The following is an 18878-nucleotide window of genomic DNA, read 5'->3' on the forward strand; positions in this document are numbered from 1 at the left end:
CCGCGTCAAGTATGCAAATTAGCTATTTCCGACGATCCACGAACGTACGCGCGGCCGTCACATTCTCTTACATCGTCTCTAGTCGGCATATAGTTAAAGCTACTGTTTTGCGGCGTATAGTTAGACTTGCCATGTTAAGTATGGCCGTCGTTCCCGCGTTTAATTTGAATTTTTTTTTGTTTGCGTAAGTCGTCTGTGAATCGCGGGATGGACGTAATTTACGTCCAAGTCTAAACAATGACGTCCTTGCGACGTCATTTTGCACAATGCACGGTGGGAAATTTAGGGACGGCGCATGCGCAGTTCGTTCGGCGCGGGGACGCGCTTCATTTAAATGAAACACGCCCCATACCCGCCCAACTTGAATTCCGTGCCGTTACGCCGCTTGAGATACACTACGCCACCGTAACTTACGGCGCAAAATCTTTATGGATTCCAACCAAAGCCAGGTAAGGTAGGGCGGCATAGCGTATCTCAGATACGATGCGCCGGGGCAGATCTTTGTGGATCTGCCCCACAGTGTATATATATATATATATATATATGGGCATATCTGTTCTGCAGCGGTTACTGGGCTGCTTTCAAACCGATCCGCAGGTGCAGAGCAGTGCACCTGCGTGTAACCTGCACTGAGCGAAAGGCCCCTTTGACACGGTCAGTCCGACCCAATTGGACCCTCAATTCACCTCTACGGAGTAGCAGATGGACTTTGTCTATTTACAAACGCCTACCTCCAATCCGATCTGCAAAAAAAAAGTAGAGTGGGCTCTATAGAGTAGAGTGGGCTGCCATCCACGCGCTCTGCTCATTGTGGCCCGTGACCTGTTACCAAGTCGCAAAGGTGGCCCTCGCTCTTCATAAGGTTGGGCACCCCTGCCTTAAGGGCACATGAGGTGCTAAAGGCAGAAGAAACACTAGCCAGCTATAATTCCTGACCTACATATCCTGCCATGGGTGGCCATAGTTAGTATCAATTAGAGAGAAACAATTTGAAAGCAAACAGCTTCTTCTGTGCTCACTCTTTAGAACACCAAAACCCTCTGTAACATCAATGCACGTGAATTAAACGTCAGCTACTGTATATAAGGTGAGTATGTTAACCTTGGTCTCCAAATAGCAGATATAGAGAAAACACAAACCACTGAGTCGCAGTCCAGTGGACAGAAGTAATCACTTGATTGTGCACAGATACTTTTATATTTTACAGAGTCAAGAATCAAGATTTATGTGCGGTTGAATACTGTAAAGTCAGCACTGCTATGGCCAATTAAACCCTCTACTGTATGCACAGCTCTTGAGATGTAGTCTATTAAAAAAAGATTTAGAAGATTACTATTCTATCTGCAGTATTTAAAACTATTTATTTTAGGCTCTAGTTTTTATGTAGAATATTTAAGGTGTTTCCAAAACTTTAATGAACATGCATGAAAGCGGAAGTAAACTTACACCACAAAAGCAAAATCTTGTGCCCCCAGGAGTTTTTTTGCTATATTGTGCTGGTAAGCACAACATATGTCCACATTCTGGTAGCTTTACCTTGCAAGTGATTCCCTCCAGAGCTACGATGTCAGCGCTCCTCACTGTCACTGCAGCGTCCCTATTCTCCAGGTCTTTTTTCAAGTCTTCCGCCTCTTGAATGGCTGGACTGAGAAGATGTAACTCAAACAAAGCCAAAGAAAATTCCCAGATCAACTTACCAACCAGCCTGCAAACAACCAAACTATCCTGTCTATCAGTTTGTGTTAAAAACAGGAGTTTAGTTTGCACACATTTGCAAACACATATGATCTGCAGAGCCCCCCAGTATTATCTGAGAGCCCCCATAGTGGAAGCAATGGTTAGATAGAGGGTAGGTAAATCTGGAGGAAGCCCACACCTTCTTAAAGGCAAATGGCCATTGCCCCCACCTATAACTGGCCATCACAGCAAGCAGCACATGGAAGGGTGACACATGTCAAACAAAACCAAACAAAATTCCCAGCTCAACTTACCACCCAGCCTGTTACCAACCAAATTATCCTATTAACCTTTACAACCACTTTAAGATTGAAAACAATATAAACGAAATAGAGGTGTTACATTACACTAAAAGCAAGGAAGACCATGGAGATCTTCTTGGATGTAGATCACCTACATCAACATCAATATGTTAAAACCTTGATGCCTGACCTGCAGCCCAGAGGCTGCATGTGGCCCTTTGGAATTCTTTGTGTGGCCCTCGAGGCCCCTTTTGTTTCCCTATTGCCCTGTTAAAGCAATTAATTCTAGCATACTCATAGAGTAAGGGAGGGTTGAGACCCCTGTCAGATTTGTTCCCCCCAATCTGTGTCCCATTGCAGAGATTTCCCTTCACTTCCTGTTCCATAGTCAATCAGGGAGTCCTTGGGGACCCCCAGGTCACCTGAACTAGTGTCCCCATTGGAAGATTCCCCCTCTATTACTTTTTTGGGGATTACTCAAAATGTTCTATAAAAATGCACTGATTACTGTGTAAATGACACTGGCAGGGAAGGGGTTAAACACGAAGGGGCGATGAAGGGGTTAAGTGTGTCCTAGGGAGTGGTTCTAACTGTGGGGGGGCTGGGCTACATGTGACACGACAGTGATCACTGCTCCCGATGACAGGGAGCAGTAGATCACTGTCCTGTCACTAGGCAGAACAGGGAAATGCCTTGTTTACAGAGGCATCTCCCTGTTCTGCAGCTCCGTGACATGATCGCGGGACACCGGTGGAGTCCGTGGGTCCCACGGGTGCGGTCACAGAGCACGCGGCAGGGACGCACGCACACCGACGTATATAGTTGTGAGGCAGTCGACAAGTGGTTAAAATGGAAAAAAATTATAAAATAGAGATTATACAAAAAAATCTATAAAATAAGAGCCATCCTAACATGTTCTTGGCAATTACAAAAAGTTATTTTACGCTATGTTTTGAAAATTTTACATTTTTCAATAAAAAATCAATCGAAAGAAAAAAAAATACGAGCCATTCCTCATGTTAATGGTCAGTTGACCCTTGCCTTCTCAGACAGGGTTTCTCTTCAACCCCTGTATTCCTACTCAGTCAGTTTCAACTGAATGCTGTCAAGGAAACTATATGGCTGAAACTATACCCCGGTTGGGCATTTCGCCCAGAACCTCTCAATGCCTTTTTGAAACTATTGTTATTAAATCCTTGCAACAATCCCAGGTTACCACCTTTCTGTTTGAGCAAGCGCCCGAAAGTGAAACAAACAAGCCATTAGTGAACTGTATTTCTGTTTTTTGGCTCCTAAGCCATAGAAGTTGTAAATTCCGCCGAGAGATGATGGGGTATTGGACTTGGCAGGGGATAGGCTGGCGCTCGGTAGATTATATTGTTGTGTTTCTGTGCAGTCTGTCAGACCGCAGACGACACAGCAAATAAACTTTTCCCAGCGCTGACAGGTTCGGAGGAGTGAATGTGATTGAGCATGTTATCACGTCGCTGAAATGTGTCTGAAAGGAACTTGTTACTCTCTGTGAATATACAAACTATAGCAAATCTAAAGTTCCAAAAAAGAAAAATGTATTGCGAATCTAAGGCCGAGTACTCACGAGCAAACATGTCCGTTCGAAATGTCCGACGGGCTGTTTCCGGCGTACAAGGCTGTTTTTTCATTTGGCCCGCTGGCTTGTACACACCAGCGGACGATATTTCCCTGCGGACCTGAACGCGTGCACGTAATCCACGTTTGACGTCACTATAAAGGGAAAGGCCAAAGTCAATGGCGACGCCCTCTGTTCCGCTTTTGCTAGTTACGGCTTTGCTCGTGTTAGTGAAGGTTTGGTTAGAGCTGATTCGCGCTTCTCGGTCTCCAGGCTTTAGCAGGTAGTATTTTCTCGTTCAGTGCGTGTGCTTGTGGGTACGTAGTTGGCATTCGGGTACAGGCGTGCAGTTCGTTCTGCTTAGCAGATTCGTACTGTGCGTTCGTATCTGTGTGTCGTGCGTTCTTTGCAGGTACCACTGGATTTGATTGTGCTTTCTGTTGGAGTGTGTTCTTGACTGACCAGCCGGCCGGTTTGAAGCCATGATGGAGCAGCAGCGTCAATTTTCGCGAGTTGGTGCTGTTTATGGGATGGCTGCTGGATATGTTCATTATTCCAGTACTTTGGCCAGAAACAGGGGGCGGAGGCGTTTCTGGACCAAGAATTGGTTGCGCCAGCGTGACCAGTTCTCACATATGCCTCTGCTTAGGGAAATCCAGGAGAATAATCCTAATGACTATAGGAATTTTCTCCGCATGACGGACCCCGTATTCAACAGTCTGCTGGATCTTCTGTCCCCCTATATCACGAGGCAGGACACTGTGATGCGCCAAGCCATCACGGCCGAGCAGAGGCTTATTGCCACGTTGCGGTACCTGGCGACTGGGAGGAGCCTGCAGGACCTCAAGTTCTCAACAGGCATCTCTCCGCAGGCGCTTGGGGTCATCATACCGGACACGTGTGCTGCCATCATTAAAGTTATGCACGAGGAGTATATGAAGGTAAGTTTCCTCATTTTAACCTCACAATGTGTCTTTAATAATGTGGCAAACTAACTTTTTATTTTATTTCCCAGATATGCTGTGTGTTTAACTAACGTTCCCTTTTCTCACTATGCATGTTGATATCAGCTTTTACATGTTCTTTTTATTTTGGCCTACCTGCATATTTTGATCTTACCCAATATTAACCTGTCCAGCATGCTATCTTCGGGCCAACCCCCACCATGCCACTATTTTTTTATTTTTTTGGTTTTCTAAAAACAGTTTAAACACCCCCCACCCCCCCTTCAAAGTGTTTTTGTCCCCATCAGAGGGCTGTGGAGTCTCTTATTAATTAATTGGCCCTATATATTTGTGCCCCGAAATTCTCCCTTCATAATTTGCAAATGCTATTTAAAAAATGTAAAGTTGCACAAGGATGCTTGTATGATTATGTTTGCAATGTTTATGTGCCAAAGTACTAAATCTCTTTTTTTGTTTGTCCCCACAGCTACCCTCCACACCACAGGAATGGCAGTCTGTGGCTTCCCAATTTGCCGAGCGGTGGGATTTTCCTAACTGCGGTGGAGCAATAGATGGGAAACACGTCCGCATTGTGCCCCCACCCCACTCGGGGTCCTACTATTATAATTACAAGGGTTATCATAGTATCGTGTTGATGGCGGTGGTGTCGGCACAGTATGAGTTTCTATATGTGGACGTGGGGAAGAACGGCCGGATGTCAGATGGGGGAGTGTTCGCACGGACTGATTTCTATGATCGTCTCCAAACTGGTGGTCTGGCATTGCCACCAGATGAAGATAATGTGGAAGGACTTCCGTTTGTGTTCCTAGCGGACGAGGCTTTTGGCCTTGGACCTCACCTAATGCGGCCTTTTCCCCAGAGGACCCTCACCTCAGAGAGGAGTGTGTTCAATTTTCGGTTGTCCAGGGCTCGGAGGGTAGTCGAGAATGCCTTTGGGATCCTCAGCAACCGGTTCCGCCTGTTCCTGACATCGATACATTTGGCGGAATATAAATTGAACACCGTTATATTTGCCTGCTGCATTTTGCACAATTTTCTACGCAGGCACTCCCAGACGTACCTAGCCTCCATGGGCTCTGAGGCAGGACTACCCTCAGAGAACATTCCTGGCCTGGACACTGGTCGCGCTGGCTTGGCCCCCCAATCTGCTCGTGAGGTACGCGACAAATATGTTGAGTACTTCATGGGTCGGGGGGCCATTGCTATGCCAGATCATATTTCTTTCTAATTCGGCCCCCAAAGAAAGGAATATTCTCACAACTAATAAATAATTAGACCATTGGACTTTATACAGTTGTTTGTCATTACTGCTTTTTCTCTATTTTTCTGTCTTCCAGGTTATCTCCAAAAATAGTGCACTTCTAGTGCCAGATTTACTTACTCAGATGTATTAACTAACCACATTTGCACATTATTCACTCATCTACTAACTGGGTATTCAGTCTAGAAATAAGAAGCCACTCTTTTTTCTGCTTTTGATGTCTCATTTTTTTTTTTTATTTTAGTCATTTTTTAACAAGAAATGTGTATTTTTAGGCAGAAAACATTTCCTGCAAATTCTTGAGACAAAATATTGGCTTTTAATTATTTATTTTTTTGTCTTTATTGACAGTGATTATCAATAATAATGATCGAAACACAATGTAAGAATAATTTCACTGAAACTATACGCAAGAATTTTTGGGCTTGTCATTTGTTTGTGTCTAATTTTTTTTACAAGATTTTAACACAACACAAAACATTTTTTTTTTTTTACAAAAATTAGTTAACTTCTTTCTTTAGGTGAGATTTATTGTTCGTTTTGTGATCTGAAAATGGAAACATTTACAAACCAAAAAAGATCAACACCAAACAAAAATTTAAAAAATGAACAGCAGTCAGTCATATGGATGGTGTGCTTTCACACTGGAACACGCCAAAATTTCTAAATGCACACATTCAGTGAAAACTCGCCAAATGTCATTGGTTAAACAGACAAATGGCCACATGTGCTATCTGACATCATGGGTGATCAATGTCTGTGTTTTGTGGGAGCAAACCCTTCCTCTCAACTACTTGAGGATCGAGGAGGGGTTTGTACCCACAAAGCACAGACAATAGATAGTCTGTGATGGCAGCTAGCACATATTGGCACACTGTGTGTGCATTTAGAAATTTTGGCGTATTATAAAGTACAAAAATTAAAAAGGGTTTTGTGGGCGGGGGATGGGCGGGGGATGGGATTCTGTGGTTCAGTCTTTGACACGGCCCATCATGTCCATGATATTTTTGTAATTTTGGTTGATGACTAGCATCCTTTGTCGCATGTTCTCCATTTCCGTGCTACACTCTGAAATGACATTTCGCACATTCTGCTCCATGACTAGCATCCTTTCCTGCATAATGTCCATTTCCGTGCTGCACTCCATTAGTTGCTGTATAATGATAGAAGCACTTGCACGTGAAAAATGTGCTACTCCATCTTGATCCCCTAAAAAGAAACAAATTGGCATTCAAAATATGTAAATAATTTCCAGCCTATCTGCATATGTTTGGCCCTATTAATATAGGGGTGACACTGACCTGATGGCCTGATAATTTCCACATCCCCAATTTCTTCATCTTCTATCACTCCTCCTTCTTCCACCACCTCCCCATCATCTTCTATCACTCCTCCTTCTTCCACCACCTCCCCATCATCTTCGACTCCTCCTTCATCCATCAATCCACCTTCTTGCAATTTGCCAAATTGTTCTTCCGCCACTTGCCCTTCATCTGATATAAATTCTAAGTCCAAAATAACTTCTTCCTCCTCTCTTCCTTCCTCCTTTCTTCCTTCCTCTTCTCCTTCCACATCCTCTTCTCCTTCTACATCCTCTTCTCCTTCCACATCCTCTTCTCCTTCCACATCCTCTTCTCCTTCCACATCCTCTTCTCCTTCCACATCCTCCTCTCTTCCTTCCCCAGCCTCCTCCTGCTCAACATGTGGAGGTGTTTGATTTTCCGGGTGTCTGGCCCTCTCTGCCTCCTCCAATTGCTGGCGTCTTCTTTCCCCTATAAGAAATAATAAAAAACAAAAGGTATACTCATCAGCACACTGATATTGGATATCATAAATCGCACACATTGCATAGACGATACATTTATGATGATTTTTGGTTGTTTATTCTTTCAGCAATCCTCCATTTTTGGCGTAGTTCTAGGCCAAGCTCTGATCCTGCCCCTTTTTTGCAAAGAAGTGACACAAATGGATGTCCCCCCAAAACATTAATTCTCGTCGACCCTCCAAATAAATATACTTTGATTTTTGAGACACAGGTGCTTTGCATTTCAAGATGTTAAAACATCAGCTTTATTTGCATTTTGGAGAATGAATCTTGTTTGCCTGTCACATTCACTCAATTTAATTTCTGTGATTTTGCTATTCAACAATGTTGGAAAACCAAGTTTGGGGCCAGTCAGCCATGTCCAGGTGTGTTGTTCCTGGAGTAACGTCACATTTTTGCTAAACAATGTCATATTACGCGTGTTTACTATTTCACAAAATTTGTTTAAGGTTGTTATTTGACATAAACACAATACAGTATCTACACGTGTTCAAAAGTAAAAGCAGGCCAAGGAGGCAGATGTGAAAAAATACATGTCAACACATTATTGCAGACATTCCCCCCCCCCTTAAATAATATGGACTTACTTTTACGCAGAATTTTGAGGATCTTCTTCATGTGATGTGGCTCCCTCAATTTTAAATCGGACCAACGCTTCCGTAGTTGCTCCTTTGACCTGGTGACACCAAACATTCTCCTCATTCTCCTTGCCACCTTGTCCATTATGTGTGACTTCCTACGGTTCGGTGTTTTGTAGGGCCCACATTCACCATCATAATCCTTCCTCCTCATGATGTAAACCAACTCCACCATTTCTTCGAACGCCATATTAGTGGCTTTATATCTTTTAGGCCTGGATCGGGACGGTCCAGCCTCTGTCCCTTCACTTGCGCCATGAGAGCTCCGTGCCCGCTCGTGTGACATCGCCATCTTTCCTTCCCACAGAGATTAGGGGCGTGGAAACGAGGAAATGTCCCGTCAGGGGCGGAGATGAGGGCGGGGATTATTGCATATGCGGAGTGTCGCGAATGCCAACAACGTATTGACGTAGGTTACGCGGAGAATATTCGCGCGATTCCAGAACCTACACAGTTAACGCCATATTTACTTTTTCAATTGATTAGGGGCATGGCAAAGGTGACGAGGGCGGCGTTTCATACATACGCGGAGTGGATAAAAGGCGCTTGACGTGATTACGTAGGTTACGTGTTAATTCAGCGAGCGGAAGAAACGAGGATTGTGAGAGAGGCAGGTAAGAAATTTAAACATGGGATCAGCAGCGGGCTCTAAAATGTAGAGCAATGGGATGGGGGTTTGGTCTGTTGGTTGCACAGTTTTATTAAGCTATTATGTCTCTTGGATACCAGAATGTGATTTTCATACCCAAATGCTTTTGTAGACATCACAAAATAGAGAGATCAAAAATGCTGTGACTCATTAGTAATTATGTAGGGTGTATTCAGATCAGGCCAAGTATTGTTCTGTGTTGGTTGGACAGAGGTCATTAGGAAGTTTCTTTCATGTAATCAATGCTGAGGGGCAGGATATCTACACATGCAATAGTGCCTTGATGAATGCTGTCATTTGTAAGAATTGTGTATGGTTGTAGATTTATATTATTTCCTGCAATGTAACCAAAGGGGCGGCATGTTAAAAAAAAATGTTAGCTAAAACCAACCAATGGGGCAGAGCTGGCCAGCATTTTCAAAACAAGAGACACTGTGTTTGTATTTCTATATAGGTACTACTTTTTTAACAACATATTCTATCAATGTAAATGCTGAGGCTTTTTTTAATTGTGTTTTTGGTTTCTTTTCATTTTTTCTATCTAGAATAAAAAAAATAAAAAAATAAATTCACAATGGATCTCCTGCAGAGCCAAGACATTATCCAGCATTTGCTGGATAAATTTCGGGAAATGCCCATCCTGTGGGATTCAAAGCAGGACCATTACCACAATAAGGACGTACGAGCGGCAGCACTTGAACAGCTAGCAGCATACATGAGGACATGGGTGCCAGAATGCAGTGCCAACATGGTGAAGGATAAACTTGCCAACCTCAGGGGCACATATAGGAGAGCGTACAAAGCTCACCAAAAGCAGCTAAGATCTGGAGCAGCAGCAAGACCACCAAAGGAACCCAAGCTGTGGTATTACAACCAGATGTCATTTTTGCGGGATCAACTGGAAGGCAGGCCATCAATGTCGAGTCTGAATCCCAACCTTTCCTCCACGCTACCTCCCAGCGGGACTTCCCCAGATCACCACAGCCCTGCAGAGTCGGATGAAGAGGGCCTGGCTGACAGAGAGGCAGATCTGCGCCTCTACGATGATGAGGTATAGTAGTTTCATAACTATTTATGTAATAATATTAATTATTGTTTGATTCTTGACTTGATATTGGTTAATAAAATACAAGCTGGGAAGTAAAAATCTAAAATCGTGGGCAAACAAATAGGTGTCAGGGATGACAACTGCAGGGGTCAGAGGGTGAGTCTGTTTTCAAGTTTAAATTCAAGGCAAAAAATAAGATTCAAGCATGAAAATGTGAGTGAGTATATTCCTAAATATATTACAACATGTCCCTTTTTTTTACACAGGAAGAAGAGACCAGCCAGGAGGTGGCAGATCCTCTCCTCACTGACAGCCAGGCCGAAGGGGTCAGTGGCAGCCAGGAGGAGGCCGGGCCCAGTGGCGTTCAGCAGCTCCCCAGGACAACCACCACCAGCCAGGCTCCTCCCCTTTATATTAGGCCACCAGGCCGTAAGAAGAAATTGGGGGCAGTGGAGGAAGCCAGCCTGAAAATGATTCAGGAGGCGAGTGCCATCATGAGGGCCCCCCTCAACCCCACTGAGGCCTACAGTGCCTCCGTGGCACATGACCTGAATCAAGGCACGGAGGAGCAGAGGCAACTGGCAAAGGGCGTGATCAACCAGGCCCTTTGGTGGATGCAGAGGGAGCTGCTGACCCCAGACACTGGGCTATGTGACCCGGCCCGGCTTGCTGAACACCATTCTCCTGCTGCCACATCATCCCCACCTGCAAGGGCCCAGGGAAGACCCGCTGGAAGGCAGCCTGGAAGGAAGGTTGCAAGGAAGAGGAGACGTTGATGCCCTGCCTTCCATTTGATCCCCCACAAATGGCATCTTGTTTGGACTACCACAGCTTGGGTTGCTTTGGTTATGTGCTGCTGCTTCAGATTTTATTTTGTGTGCTTCCTGAGGTTGGCTAGTTTATCCTTCACCATGTTTGAAATGCAAGTTTGCATGTATGTTGCTAGCTGTTCAAGTGCTGCCATTCTGTTTTTGATCCTTTTTATAATTTGCTCAAATAAAAGCCTTTTTGTTGATTTGAAAAACGTGCCTATTGTTTGTAATACTGTGGGTATTATTTTAGGCATCAAACATTACAAATAAATAAAATGATTAATCTAAAATATTCACTAACTCATGTGGGGGGGGGGGGGGTCATTTGGTGTGCCAACATGGTAGACAATTTAAACAACCTTCAACAAAATCATGTTAAATATACAAACAAAAGCTAAATCAAAACTATTTCCTATTAAAATATTCTAAATGGTGACATAACTATAAACACCTAAAGAAAGTGGGAAAGATAACCATTAAACATTAAAAGCAAAAAAATTGAAATGTGGAGGACCACTAAAAATATGATACGTCGGGCCAATAAAAGTTTGCAAAAATCTTACTACATCACAGCTAACAAATGTCACTTTTGAGTATGGAACAACTCAGTTGAAATAACATGAGCTAAATAACTGATTAGTTATAGCAAGAGAAGAATGAAGAAAACGACGGCATCAAGCATTGGTTATTGTGTGTTTTGCTTCAGTGTTCTATTGCTAGAATTAATCTTTCTATTGACGAATGTGCCATATCCCAAAGAAACGTGAGTTTTACCTGAACGAGCGCTCCCGTGGCCTCATTTAGTCTGAGCATGCGCGGGGTTTTTGTACGTTGGTTTTGTGTACTCACCACCAAACATGTACGTTCGGACAGGATTTGAGCGGACGGTTTTAAAACAAGTTTGGAAATAAATGTCTGCTGAAAAACGGCCCGGCGGGCAAATGTACGGTGAAATTCTGTACGCTCGTAACTACACACGACCAAACATGTATGCTGAAACTGGTCCGCGGGCCAGTTTCAGCAAACATGTTTGGTCGTGAGTATGGGGCCTAAGGCTTAATGTAAAGAAACATTTTGCATTTCGAAATTCAATTAACTTTTCTGATTTCACTTGTTGAGTAGAATACTGGTATTTCAGAGATAAACCTATACCTGCAGTAGGTGCCTCTGATTTTGTATATCCAGCGCAATGGGATTGTAGTTTGGAAATGTGGTCACCCTAATGAGACGGTTTGTGAAAAGGTTAGATGGTTTCAAAGCGAGGGGGCCCATTTGGTGCTATGGTGTTCCCCATTCTTCTTTGGGGGGGGTGTTAATTATTGTTAAATAGAACTGTTAACTCGAAAAAAGAGATGACCAAATGGGCAAGTCATGGACTTTATAGGCACTATGGGCCAGATTCACGTAGAATCGCGGCAGCGTAACGTATCCTAGATACGTTACACCGCCGCAATTTTTCATCGCAAGTGCCTGATTCACCAAGCACTTGCGATGAAAACCTACGCCGGCGGCCTCCAGCGCAAGGCGGGCCAATTCAAATGGGCGTGTGCCATTTAAATTAGGCGCGCTCCCGCGCCGGACCTACCGCTCATGCTCCGTTTCCGAACTCCCGCCGTGCTTTGCGTGAAGTGACGTCATTTTTTTGAACGGCGACGCGCGTAGCGTAATTCCGTATTCCCGGACGGCTTACGCAAACGACGTTATTTTTTACATTTTGACGCAGGAACAACGGCCATACTTTACACAGCAATACGATTGCTGTGTAAAGTTAAGGCACCAAAAAAAACGACTAACTTTGCGACGGGAAACTAGACTAGCGGCGACGCATCGAAAGCGAAAAACTCCTAATTTGCATACCCGACGCTGGTTTACGACGCAAACTCCCCCCAGCGGCGGCCGCGGTATTGCATCTTAAGATCCGACAGTGTAAAACAATTACACCTGTCGGATCTTATGGATATCTTTGCGTAACTGATTCTATGAATCAGTCGCATAGATAGAAACAGAGATACGACGGTGTATCAGGAGATACGCCGTCGTATCTCATTTGTGAATCTGGCCCTATGTTCTGGTAAGGATATAGTCAAATTCAAGGTAAAGTTTATATAAAAATAGATTTATTACAAAAAGAAAACATTATACATATTAAACTCAGTTCGATAAGAACTGTATAGGAACAAACTTAACAGCATTTGTACAGGCCTATCAACGCCTATCAACGCCTACAGGAAAAGGGTATAATGATATTGAAAAATATTAGAGAAACACTTCTGGAGATAAACTCCAACCGTTTACATAATAGATACATCCTGAAAGGGATTGAGGAGCCGTAGACTTGATGTCTGTACGATGTTGTATACAAAGCTGTGGCTTGACATGTTTCGCGCCTATTGTAGCGCTTCTTCAAAAAGCCTCTAATTAAGTTTGATTCAAAAAGCATGAACAGCAGTGTCCGGTTAAAGATATTCAAAAGAGAGGGGAGGGGGGTTTTAGCCACCCAAAGATCGATTATTGCTATACTTGAACAATGACAGTTCCTAGAGCAGCGGTGGATAGTTAGAGATCAAAAGATCCAGCCTGGTCCTGTTACTCCATACAGTGCTGCAAACATTGATGTTTATGATAAATCTTCACAGGGTGTACCAAGGTAACAACCAGCAGCGAAAAGCACCAGGCAGAAACAGCCAAAATGCCGCTAGGGCCAAGGTAGCGAGGACGTGGGTGATCCACAAGTCTCCCGGGAGACTGCAGAACTGTTAACTGGTTTGTGGTTTAAAAAAATGCTTCTGCGGACATTTAAACCCAATTTCAGCAAGATGGTAAAATTGAGGAATTCACGGGTCAACTGAATTAATCATGTGCCACAGGTTGCACCTGGCAACTTCATTTAAGCAATTGACATTTTAGGTATGTTAATCCTCATTTAGAATTATAATTTTTTGTGATACGTTACTGCATTACTTTAATTAACAACACTGTACCCAAAATAAATTGTATGTCTTCGTCTTCCCAAAAATAAAGCTTTCTGCATTTTGTATTTTTGTCTTTTTTGCACTTTAAAGAAAAACAGGAGGAGAGTCCCGAATGGCCGAGTGAATCGTGGACATTGCTGGATAGAGGAGGGGCTCAGGGTAAGTATTAGGGGGTTCTGGGGGGCTTGCTACGCACCAAAGGCTTTGTATCTTAATGCATAGAATGCATTAAGATAAATAACCTTCTGCCTTTACAACTCCTTTAAGGCCCTGGCTCCCAGGTTTGGCATGCATTTTGCGAGTGGGTAGAGTAAGGACAGGTACTCCGCCTGGTAGAGACAAAACTAGTGTGAGGCCCCGTACACACGACCAAGAAACTCGACGGGCAAAACACATCGTTTTGCTTGTCGAGTTCCTTGTGAAGGCGCCGAGGATCTCGGCGAGCCAAACATGTTCTCTATTTTTCCCAACGAGATCGTCGTCGGTTTCCTCTGCGAAAAGTGTACACACGACCGCGTTTCTCGGCAGAATACGTCTCCCATCGAGTTTCTGGCTGAATTCTGCCGAGAAACTCAGTCGTGTGTACGGGGCCTCAGGGAAAGGTTCCTGACAAGAAGGAATAGCTTAGGGCTCGCAACTTTTTTGGACATCTTATTGTTTGGGCATGAGACAGCCAGGCTGCACTTTGCCCCTCTCAACAGGCGCCGTCAGATCGGATGAAACCAGCTCTCTATACGCTGTTTGAGCTGTGAGTGTTCATGATTGGGTTGTCCACCGGGGTTATTGTGAACTGTCTTTACATTATTTCAATACAAGTTCTTTCATCACACTTGGACTGTGAGTGTTATGGCTGCCGAACTATGTTGCACCCACCTACATACAGGGCCGTCTTTAATATTGATTGGACCCGGGACAAAAAATTTATTGGGGGGCCCCCCCATGCAATTTTGCTCTCCACCTCTCTGAGACATACAATAAATATCAGCTAGACTTAAAATCGATTTACTGTATCAGATCAGGCAGTGATTGTGATTGGATGCCAGAGGTTACAGCATATCATTACCACTTACTGACTGGTTGCAGCACACATTACGTCTCACTGATTAGTTGCTACAGCACTTGATTTCTGCTTGTTGATTGGTTGCTAGAGATTACTGTACAGTAATGCTGCTCACTGATTGGTTGTTAGAAGTTACAGCACATCATCTCCTCACTGCAGAGGGGTATGATATACATATGAATGCCACCTTTATTTACATATGAATGCCACCTCGATTTACATATGAATGACGGTTATTAAACACAGGGGGGCAGATCCTCAAAGAAATTACGCCTATGTATCTCTTGATACGCCGCGTAATTTCAAATTTTGCTCGTAGTATCTTTGTTTTGGTATCCACAAAACAAGATACGACGGCATCTGGGTTAGATCCGACAGGTGTACGCCTTAGTACGCCGTCGGATCTTAGATGCAATTTTTCGGCGGCCGCTAGGTGGGCGTTTCCGGCGTATTCCGCGTCGAGTATGCAAATTAGCTATTTCCGACGATCCACGAACGTACGAGCGGCCGTCGCATTTTTTTACGTCGTTTCCGTTCGGCTTTTTCCGTTGTATAGTTAAAGCTGCTATATGGTGGCGTACTCAATGTTAAGTATGGCCGTCGTTCCCGCGTATAATTTTGAAAATTTTACGTCGTTTGCATAAGTTGTCCGTGAATGGGGCTGGACGCCATTTACGTTCACGTTGAAAACAATGACGTCCTTGCGACGTCATTTGGAGCAATGCACCCTGGGAATTTTTACAGACGGCGCATGCGCAGTTCGTTCGGCACGGGGACGCGCTTCATTTAAATTAAACACGCCCCCTACCCGCCGATTTTGAATTCCGTGCCCTTACGCGGCGAGAGATACACTACGCCACCGTAACTTACGGCGCAAATTCGTTGAGGATTCAAACCAAATCAAAGTAAGTTACAGCGGCGTAGCGTATCTTACATACGCTGCGCGCGGCACAGATGTATGTGGATCTGCCCCAGGGTCTGCAGGTGAGTCATCTATACACAACAATAGGGCAGCATTAGTAGTAGCACTTCACACTGAGATATCGGGACATAGCACAGGACTACAACTTCAAGGGACAAGGGAATTTAAACTCGGATAAATGGCAAGTATGCTGCTTTGGGCCTCACAACAATGACAGGGCCCAGGGTAGCTGCCCATTTTGCCCTGCCTTAAAGACGGCCCTGACTACATACCTATTCTCTGAGCGCTCATGATCCTTCCAGCGGCCGGCTTCAGAGGAGAGAAGAGATCCCCAACAACATCTGGAATGCAGAAGGAGGTGGGACGTGTCATCCTCCTGTCCCTCTGCATTCCTTCGGCCAGTGTTTGCTTTGGGCAAGTGCTTAGAGTTGGAGAAAAGGGTTCGCTATCAAAGCAACAAATCCAGAGCCAATCAAAACACACAGATACAGGAAGCCAACCACCATATGGATACATTTAGCAAGGCAGCCAGGTGCAGAACATGCATGCCAAGATAAAAATCAAAGGCGCACCGCGGTAGACTGTTTATCCTGATTCAGTTTGAAGACCACATATTAATGTTTGACTTTTCAGATGTAGAAATTGTCAAACCACAGAATGGAAGCCAGCCTTCAGTCTATAGTTTAGATAAATACTTTTTTTTTTTTTTAATGAGAATGTTGGAAAAAAAAAATCATTACTTTTATACATTGGAGCTGACAAAATAAAAGGCATCTGTAAGAATTACTGCCTCTATTCATGACACTTCCAGCTGCTAAGGACAATATGTACATGCTGACAGCAGAGAAAGTGGTACACCCCCCGCGATAGGCAGAACATCCGCATTCTGCTGTATATTGGCTGATTTATGTTTTTCCTTTTAGGTGTGTCCTGTGGCTAGAGTGATGCTAATTTCTGCTTTCAGGTCGATGTGTTGACAAGGCTCTGTTCTTTCTGTAGATGTCTGTGATCAAGCAGCCTTGAGGTATACAGGTGCATGGAATCTAAAATCATTTACTGAACAGGTCTTAATAATTGACTGCAGATCGATAGCAGTTCAGAATGAAAATGAAAAGAAAAACATGATTTTTTTTAGCTTAAAAATGGACACATAGGGCCATATTCTGAGAGAAGTTACGATGGAGTATCTCAGGATACTCCATCGTATCTCTCTTTTTTGGCCCGTGTATATATGCGACTGATTTTTAGAATCATTTTCGCATAGATACACTTAAGATCCGCCATCTGTAAGTCACTTACACTGTCGGATCTTAAATGTAATTACGCCGCCCGCCGCTAGATGGCATTTACGTGAAGGTCTCATTTGTTTATGCAAATGAGCCTGCTACGCCGATTCCCGAACGATTTCGCGTCGCGTACCCGTCGCTAACGTCGTTTGCGTAAGTGGAAACGTACTCCTGCTATATGAGGAGTAAGTTTCCGCATGTCCCACGTAGGCCATGTTACGGATAGCGTCGGGTCCGCGTCGTGTTTTTCCGTCGGCTACGTCGTTTCCCTAAGGCCCCATACACACGATAGAATCCATCCGCTGAAAAATCCCAGCGAATGGGTTTCAGCGGATAGATCCTATGGTGTGTACACTCCAGCGGATCTGTTTCCGCGGATATTTATCCCCTGGGATGGATTTCCAGCGGATAAATATTTGATGACACGCTATCAAATCTATCCGCTGGAATCCATCCCAACGGATGGATCCACTGGTCTGTACAGACTCACCGGATCCATCCGTCCGAAGGGATCCCCCGCATGCGTCGTAATGATTCGACGCATGCGTGGAATTCCTTATATGACAGCGTCGCGCACGTCGCCGCGTTATAATTGCGGCGACGGCGCGACACGTCATCGCCAGAGGATTTCGGTGCGGATTTCGATTCGATGGTGAGTACACTCCATCGGATGGAAATCCGCGGAAATCCTCGAGAGGATTTATCCGTGGAAACGGTCCGCTGGACCGTATCCGCGGATAAATCCTCCCGTGTGTATGGGGCCTAAGTCGTTCTTGAATACGACTTTACGTCAATGACGCACACGTCGGCGTCATTGACGTTTTCCGCCGAGAATTGGAGCATGCGCACTGGGCTTTTTTAAGCCCGGCGCATGCGCAGTTACTTAGAATCGGGGGCGCGCTTAATTTGAATAGAAGCCGCCCCCTTGAAGATACGCGTGGCTACGCCGGGCCATTTACACTCCGCCGCCCCAAACTACGGAGCAAGTGTTTGGGGAATACAGCACTTGCTCCTGTAGATTGGGGCGGCGGAGTGTAAATGCCTTACGCGCCGCCCGCGGACATTTAGAGAGAATATGGGCCATAGTTATTATATTTTGAAAAATAATCTGCAACCATTTCTGTGAAGATATACTATGGTGTTTCTAATGCAGCACTCTTTGATGCACACAAGTTTGTCTATACCTCTTCCAATGCAATCCCACTGAGAACTTTAGGGAAGTGGTTGGCAATTTGCAAGGCCCATGGGCCTGAACTGTGGTCCCTGAAGGGCTACACATAGGGCCAGATCCACGTAGCGGATCGTATTTTTATTCCGGCGTAGCGTATCGTAAAAAAGCTACGTATCCACAAAGCACTTGCCTCTAAAGTTACGGCGGTGTAGCGTAATTCTGCCGGCGTAAGGGCGCGGAATTCAAATGTTAAAGATGTGGGCGTGTTTTATGTTAATTTGACTTGACCCGACGTAATTGACGTTTTTTCTGAGCGGCACAAGCGCCGTCCGTGGGGGTATCCCAGTGCGCATGCTCGAAATTAACCCGCAACAAGCCAATGCTTACGACGTGATTGTCATTCTACGCAAAGCCCTATTCACGAATGACTTGCGCAAACGATGTAAAATTTTCAAAATTCGACGCGGGAACGACAGCCATACTTAACATTGAGTACGCCTCATATAGCAGGGGTAACTATACGCCGAAAAAAGCCTTACGGAAACAACGTAAAAAATTGCGCCGGCTGGACGTACGTTTGTGGATCGCCGTATCTAGCTAATTTGCATACTCGACGCAGAAATCGACAGAAACGCCACCTAGCGGCCAGCGTAAAAATGCACCTTAGATCCGAGGGCGTACTAAGACGTACACCAGTCGGAT

The sequence above is a fragment of the Rana temporaria genome, chromosome 11 (genome assembly GCF_905171775.1).
Source record: "Rana temporaria chromosome 11, aRanTem1.1, whole genome shotgun sequence".
Lineage (NCBI taxonomy): Eukaryota > Metazoa > Chordata > Amphibia > Anura > Ranidae > Rana > Rana temporaria.